Source organism: Quercus robur, chromosome 10 (assembly GCF_932294415.1).
Source record: "Quercus robur chromosome 10, dhQueRobu3.1, whole genome shotgun sequence".
NCBI lineage: Eukaryota > Viridiplantae > Streptophyta > Magnoliopsida > Fagales > Fagaceae > Quercus > Quercus robur.
In genome coordinates, this window is record NC_065543.1 from 44,726,986 (window position 1) to 44,735,472 (window position 8,487).

At 40.0% G+C, this 8,487-nt stretch overlaps 1 pseudogene; it reads right to left on the bottom strand.

Moving 5' to 3' along the window:
* Positions 1-4,287: 4,287 nt before the first annotated feature.
* On the bottom strand, positions 4,288-8,487 carry LOC126704223 (uncharacterized; annotated as a pseudogene).

An 8,487-nucleotide genomic window follows, 5' to 3' on the forward strand; every position in this document is an offset into this window, starting at 1 on the left:
GACTTTTTCATGACCCATGAAGAGGTCTTGAAACCCACAAAGAGGTCTTGAAACCCACAAAGAGGTAAAGACTCAGATGTGAGAGAGAGATTGTTGGCTTACACGTATGAGTAAAATCCTACATTGAATAATGATAAGAAGAATTGTGGTTAATATAACCATGAGCTTTGATACCACTTGTTGGGGAGAATTGTGTTTATCTCCCCAACAAATGGTATCAAAGCTCACGGTTGTCTGGGGTAAAGGTGGAAAGATTATCAAGGTTCCTTTCGTAGTTGGAGCAGGAATAGGATGTGTGTACTTAGAGCCCTTTCACAAATGGAGTAGGCACAGGTCTCTTTTGCAGTTAAATCAAACACGGTATATTGTATGAAGCAAGATAAATAAAAGCCCACACAAACAATCTTGAAAAAATGCCAAACAAATGAAGATTATTGTCAATGGTGCTAGACAACAGTGAGGTGCAAGGTTTCCATGGATAAAAGAGGTGCGGGGATGTGTGGAGGCAGATGGATGATGCATTAGTGAAGGAAAAAAACCCTTTAGACAAGAGGGTAAGTAGGATTTGTTCATAACCCACAAAGCAGCTCACTCTTGATGTGGAGATTGTTGAATGTACACGTGTGAGTGAAGTCTCATATTAAATAATGATGAGAAGAATGAATGGTTAATATAACATAATTTTTTGGGTTTAGGCCTTTTGGGTTAAAGTGTCTTTATATGCTATATCAATTACCCAAGGAGTCTCCAAAAATGCCCAACAAAGGAGGATTATTGTACATGGTGCTAGACAATGGTAAGGTGCGAGGTTCCCATGGGTGAAAGACATGTGGGGTTGACACGTGGAGGGCTATGGATGATGCAATAGTGAAGGAAAAAGCTCATTAGGCAAGGGGAAATGAGTAGGACTTGTTCATGACCCATAGATAGGTCTTGAAGCCCACAGAGAGGCAAAGACTCACATATGATAAGGAGATTATTAGATGTACACCTGTGATGAAGTCCCACATTGAATAATGATGAGAAGAATGAGTGGTCAATATAACATAATTGAGCACATACCCATTGGACTTAGGCCTTTTGGGTTAAAGTGTATCTCTATATATTATATTAATTATTCAAGGAAGCTTTGCAAGGTGTTTATCTCTCCCAACAAATGGTATTAGAGCCCATGGTGGTGTGCAAATGTGGCAAGATTATCAAAGTTCCTTTTGCAGTTTGAGTGGGAACATGGTGTGTGTACTTAGAACCCTTTCGCAAATGGAGCAAGGAAAATATATTGCACCAAATAAGCTCATAAAGCTCACTCAAATGATCTTGGATAAAAGGGCCTAACAAATGAGTATTATTGCTAATGGTGCTAGACAACAGTGAGATGCAAGGTACCCATAAAGGATAAAAGACAAGCGGGGTTGACACATGGAGCCCATTGATGATACACTAGTGAAGGAAATAGCTCATTAGGCTAGAGGGAGCGAGTAAGACTTGTTCATGACCTATGAAGAGGTCTTAAAGCTCACAGAGAGGTAGAGATTGACATGTGAGGGAGAGATTGTTAGAAATACACATGTGAGTGAAATCTTATATAGAATAATGATGAGAAGAATGAGTAGTTAATATAGTATAATTAAGCACATACCATTTGGAGTTTAGGCATTTTGGGTGAAAATATGTCTCTATGTGTTATATTAATTTTTCAAGAAAACTTTCAAAAATATTTATCTCCTCAACAAATGGTATCAGAGCCCATGTTAGTGCGGAGTAAATGTGGCAAGATTATCAAGGTTCTTTTCACAATTGGAGTGGGAACAGGATGTGTGTATTTGTAGCTTTTTCACAAATGGAGCAAGGATAGGTCTCTTTTGCAGTTAGAACGAAGATGATATATTGAACCATATAAGGCACATAAAAGCCCACACAAACGATCGTGAAGAAATACCCAATAAAGTAAGATTATTGTCAATGGTGCTAGACAACGGTGAGATGCGAGTTTCCCATGCATGAAAGACATGTGGAGTTGACACGTGGAGGCCCATGAATAATGCATTAGTGAAGGAAAAAACTCATTAGGTAAGAGAGAGTGAGTAAGACTTGTTCATGACCCACGAAGAGGTCTTGAAGTTCACAAAGAGACAAAGACTCACGTGAGGAGGAGATTATTGAGTATACATGTGTGAGTAAAGTTCCACATTAAAAAATGAGTAGTTAATATAACATAATTAAACATATACTTATTGAACTTAGACCTTTTAAATTAAAATATGTCTCTATGTGTTATATTAATTATTCAAGAAAACTTCTTAAAGTGTTTCTCTCTCACAAGATATAGGCCTAAAAAAAGAAAAAACTTAAAAATGAGCAGAGATAGTGTGAAATCCTAAATAGATTGGGACATGCACCTAAACTATTTTTTTGACTTTTTCAATATTAACCCTATCTTTCCAACGATTCCAAAGAATGCTCAAATTGGAGATTGAAATTTGAAAGTCCAACAGCCAGTCGCAGAATGCGCGTCAAAAGTGAGCAGTCACGCAAATAAAGAGGTAGCTTTTCCCAGTAGCTTCTCCAAGAAGCTTTGCGAGGTACAACCGTACAAGTCAAGCGATGCCAAGTTGTCTGCCACTCTCCCTCCCACTCTGCCCTCTTTATGGCCTGGCAAGTCTGGGATACAGGTCTAAGACTCCACTTTTCTTGGCTTTATACGTTTCATCTGACTCGGCTTTACTCTCTTTTCCTTGCGTAGACCTCCATTTTTCTCACTTGATCCTTTTTCACTTTCCATTCACACACAAAAAGCATAAAAGAAAAAGGCTACCTCCTTCAAAATACACGTCCCCAGGGAGTGATGAGTGGGTTTTGGGATTTTGCTACAAGCTTGTTCATTTATTTTTGAAAGACCGTTATTTTTCTGTGTCACTCTTTCTTGGTAAAAAAAAGCCTACATCTCCAAACCCACACACAAGAACACAACCACCATTCTCAAGTATTTTTTACCTCTTCCTTTGCATTTTGGTGAAGTGGAGCGTGCGTGTTTATCTTGCCTCTTTGTGTTTAATTACTACTTAATTTCATATCGTGTTTGCTCTTTGTTAGGTTAGCCTTCACATTTTTCTCCACACAAAAAAAAAGGGGTTGACCTTCACTTTTTTTTTCTTTTTTTATGGCTTATGTCATTTTAATTTAAGTAATGATTGTCTGTGGATACTTTTCAGAATTTTTATTCAGTGAAACTTGTCTAATTTTCATTGTTCTCTGAATAAAGTTGCGGGACCTATTAAGTAGCACTAGACAACTTGTGAATGTTTGAACATTTTCCACTTTTACACCATGTGAAGGCCATAACTTTGGCAAATTCAATTCCAAATTAATTCTATCGGCCACTTGTTTCTGGAATCTTTTGCAACCAATAAGAAATGCACGTTGCTTGCTATCAAACCATGTGCAATTTCTTTAGCCTGTTTAGCTGTTATGTTTGTCATGCTTTCAAATAATACATATATCACTGACTTTGGTGGTTTTGGTAGGCTGATAGCACCATTGGACCAACCATCACCAAGGGCCAGAGTCCCGACATAGCCTTCACTAGTTCTTCAACATTCAATTAACAAAATGAGAATGATATACAACTATATATACAGTTCTTACTACTCAGCATATAAAGCTAAGAATGTAGAATTTTATAGATTTGACTCCAAATTTTGTTCATTTCTGACTTCAATAAAGGCGTAAAACACATTATATCCAAATTTTTAATCTATATTATTTATTTCATACTTATCCACTGTCTGGCCTGAATATATTGAGAAGCTCTAAATTCATTGGAAATTCCTTGGGTCTTCTGATCTCATCTTATATTAAAAATTCAAAAAAAAAAAATATATATATATATATATACACACACACAAACATATATTTCTTCCTATTCCTCTTAAACCTCATTTGTTTTCTCAATTCCCGCGATTGGCTCTCGGCTTCAATTTATTTATAGCAAATTACTTAATAATGCTATGCCACTGATGATTTATTTAACCATGTTCATATAAATCAATGTTTCCAAAATATGTTTCTTCCTAGCATCCATTCTCAACAACAGAAAACTACCTATGCTACGCCGCCCCCACCCCCCCCCCCCCCCCCCCCCCAAAAAAAAAAAAAAACCACCATTTGATGTGAGTTTTTTTTTTTTTTTTTTTTTTTATAGGAAAATGTGAGTAATTTAGTTAAATATAAGGTTTAACTATAAGGGTTATGAGTAAAATATAAGAAAATTACCTCACTTTCCAACTCTTAAGAACTGTTACATAACATCCAGTCATTTTTATCCAAACTGCCAAAATTTTCCATGATCACTGCCAAAAAAAGCCTAATTACTTGAAGGTTGCGCAAGAAAACTAGGCCAGTAAGAAAGGCCGAGTGAAGGTAGTCCAGGCAACAACACAGGCCCAGTTTCTTGCTTCACTGGCAAATTAAGTCAGGCGACAATGATCGATATGCCATTACATGGAGCATAGAAGCTGAGTTTGTCAAGAATACTGCTCCATAAATGCCAAATTGCCTGGCCACATCAAGAGCCCATGGAAGCAAAGAGTCATACACAATACAGTTTACTGGTGAGTCTGAATCTTTGAATTTTGGTATGAGCTCTGATAGAGTTTTTGAACCAACTGATTTTAACGACTGTAAGTAGGCTTCTGTACTAGGAGTTTGCTTATATCCACCTTCATCATAGCCATCTGAGATGGGCTCAACACCAACAGTGGTTGCATGAATGGACTTGACAGTGTAATGGGTTGTGGCTAGAGTGGCCTTGAGACCTTTGGAGGCCAAACGTATGGCAAAACTGGAGGAGTGGGTTTATGTGTCCTTCGGCAGGATAAGTGCGCACAACAACTGACCTTTTCGGTTGCTCATTTTTCTTGTTTTATTCAGGTGTGTACCCTGATTGATGAATAGAAGACAATACTTATAGGCCCTGCTAGAGGTGCCTTGAACTAATTTACCATGGAAAATAATGACTGACTATTGAAAAAGTGGTTCACCCTTTTGATTGGCCAAACTTGGTGAATGAGTTATGAAATAGAAATGCTTATAAGGTATTTTCTCAATATATTTCCAGGAATACATTGGAAAATTATTGATTTTCTTTTTTTCTTTTTTTTTTATACAGAAAATTATTGGTTTTCAAATAAACTGGAATCGGACCCACCAATTTGTTGGTTTGCTTATATGTGTCAGTCAATTTAATCTGATCAAAGAAGCCATTCTTAAGATTGGCCAGTGTTAATTTTGAGTCAAGGTCCACTATATAATCTAATCAAGTTGGATGGATAATATTAATCTGCTTTACTTCCACTGTTGAAAGTTGCATTGCGTTATTTTTTTTTTGAGAAACCACCCTCGTAGAAAGAGGGGGGATCATTTTATAACTTCAGAAACATACACGTCTATCACTTCTGGAGGAACATCCTCCATCCAGGATTGGAAATTTACAAAGTTACATGCCATTCTAGCAAGCCCGTGGGCAACTCTATTGCCTTGTCTACGAGTATGATTAAAGAGAACACCTCCAAGCGATGAGGACACTGACTTGATATCCTGCAAAATGTGTCCAAAGCTGGAAGCAGAGAGACCATTACTGCTAAGGGCTTTAATGATAATCTCAGAGTCACCTTCCACAATTACCTTGTTGAAGCCGAGATCCTTTGCAAAGCAGAGGGCACCCCAAGCTGCCAATACTTCCACCATCTCTACAGATGTAGGCAGTGGAATGTGTTGTGTAAAAGCAGCCATAACTAGACCCATGTCATTGTGAATTATTGCTCCCAAACCAGCAGAGCTAGAGTCGCCGAAAGTTGCTCCGTCGAAGTTAACTTTAACCCAGTTCGGGGGAGGAGGCAACCATTTAGTGACCTTTGGATGGGAGGGAGATTTTGGATGGTTAAGGGAGGATTGTTGGAATTCTAGAAGGCTGGCAGACGCCAGCTGGTTGAGCAAAGCTAGCGGAGCGACTGCATCACCCACACGGAGCTTGTTGCGCCTAGTCCAAATCTGAGAAACAATCATGGCAAATAAATCCATATGGTGACTCCTATCAAATCCCATTTGCAGAACATCAAGAAAGCTAGAAGCCTTACCCGCTTCTTTAATAAGCCAACCAAAGTGAACATTCCAAACCTGTACTAGTGAAGAGCAAGACCAGATTGCATGGAGCGTAGATTCCAATTCCAGGCCACAAGATGAGCAAGTAGCATCAATTGGAATTTTCCTTTTCCTAAGGTTTGATTTCGATGGCAATGAGTCAGACCCCGATCTCCAAATTAAGTTCTTGACTCTGTTCGGAACTTTTAAATTCCAAACGCCTTTCCACAGCCGCCTAGCACTGGAGGGGTCTGAGGCCCTGGGGAGCTCATCAAGTTCCATATTTACCAGCAAATGATAACCAGACCTTACAGAGTAAATACCATCCCTGTTTAGCGGCCAGAACCTAACATCTTCACAATTGCCAAAGCTGAAAGGAATGGCCTTGATTATGGCTGCTTCGTAGGGAAGGAAGTTTGTGTCAATTAACTCCTGTGACCAACACTGACCCACATTATCGATAAGACTTGAAACCTTTTCCCGGCTGTCCAACAAGAGGGGTTTAGAGATGATTTACTTGAGGCTAGGATCAGGCAGCCACTTATCATGGTAGATCTGGATTGATGCACCGTTGCCCACCCTCCACAACATGCCTTGTTGGATAATCCTTCTGCCCTTGAGGATGCTTTTCCAAGCAAAGGACCCACTCCCTTCTTTTGCCTCAAGAATGCTACCCGTAGGGAAGAATTTGGCTTTGAAAAATCTGTAGAAAAGGGAGTCCTCGCATGCTAGCAGGCGCCACACTTGTTTCGAAAGCATCGCATCGTTAAACTTTTGAAGATCCCTAAAACCCATGCCGCCAAAACTCTTTGGTTCACAAAGCGTGCTCCACTTGGCCCAGTGGATTTTTCTCTGCTCACCACGCTGCCCCCACCAGAATTTCTTAATCAGGGATTCAATTTCATTGCAAAGGGTAATTGGTAGCTTGAAACAACTCATGGCATAGGTCAGTATTGCTTGGATGACTGCCTTGAGAAGCACTTCCCGGCCAGCTTGAGAGAGGAGCTGCTCTTTCCAACCTTGAAGCTTCGCCCAAACCCTTTCCTTAATGTACCTGAAACTTGCCTTCTTGTTTTTTCCTATTAAGGTTGGTAAACCCAGGTATTTCTCACATTGTTTCACTTCTTGGACTCCAAGAGAAGCCTTAATTTGGTTAAGGGTGTCCAGGGGGGTAGACTTACTAAAGAATAGGCTCGTTTTGTGCATATTAAGGAGCTGCCCCGAAGCTTTCTCGTAGCAAGAGAGGAGAGACTGGATTTTTTGGCATTCAAGCATGGAGGCTCGGCAGAAAATTAAGCTATCGTCGGCAAAAAACAAGTGGGTGAGCCTTAGGCCTTTTTTGCAAATGGAGATTCCCCGGATATGACCCAAAGCTTCTGCTTGGTGTAAAAGGCTGTGGAGACCTTCTGTGCACAGTAGAAACAAATACGGGGAGAGAGGGTCCCTTTGTCTGATGCCTCTCGATGGTCGAATCACGGATGAAGGTTCTCCATTTATAAGAATGGAGTAGCTCACCGTAGTAACACATTCCATCATTAAAGCTACCCAATTCTCAGCAAAGCCTATCTTTCTCATGATCTTCTCAAGGTAAAGCCATTCAACACGGTCGTAGGCCTTACTCATATCCAACTTCAAAGCCATGAAACCCGTCTTGCCGGACTGGTGGTTTTTCATATAGTGAAGGGTTTCAAAGGCCATGAGTACGTTATCTGTGATGACTCTCCCAGCCTGGAAAGCGCTTTGATTTTCTGAAACTACAGCAGGTAAGATCACCTTAAGTCTATTAGCTAGGACTTTGGAAGCTAGTTTATAGACTACATTACAAAGGCTGATTGGCCTGAATTCAGTAATGTTTTCTGGAGATTTCACTTTTGGAATCAGTGTAATATTTGTATGATTAATCACAGCAGGAATTTTGCAATTATTTAAACATTCTAGGACTGCAGAGCATACCTCATCACCAATAAGAGACCAAAAAGATTGATAGAATAGAGGGGGCATACCGTCAGGGCCAGGGGCAGTGGCAGGTTCCATCTGATTCATGGCAGCCTCTATTTCGTCCCGAGAGAAGGGACGAAGGAGTTGGTCATTCATCTCCTGTGTAACTAATGGTTGGACGGCCTCCAGAATATTATCGAATTCTGTGGGTTGTGAAGAGGAGAACAGAGTATGGTAGTAATGGGTAGCAATCTCCTTAATTTGGGAGTCCTCCGAACACCAGACATTTGCCTCATTTCTTAAACCCAAAATCCTCTTTCTACGAAATCTCTGGGAGGCTTTACTGTGGAAGTATCTAGTATTACGGTCTCCCTCCTTCAAAAACAGAGTTCTTGACCGTTGGTGCCACAT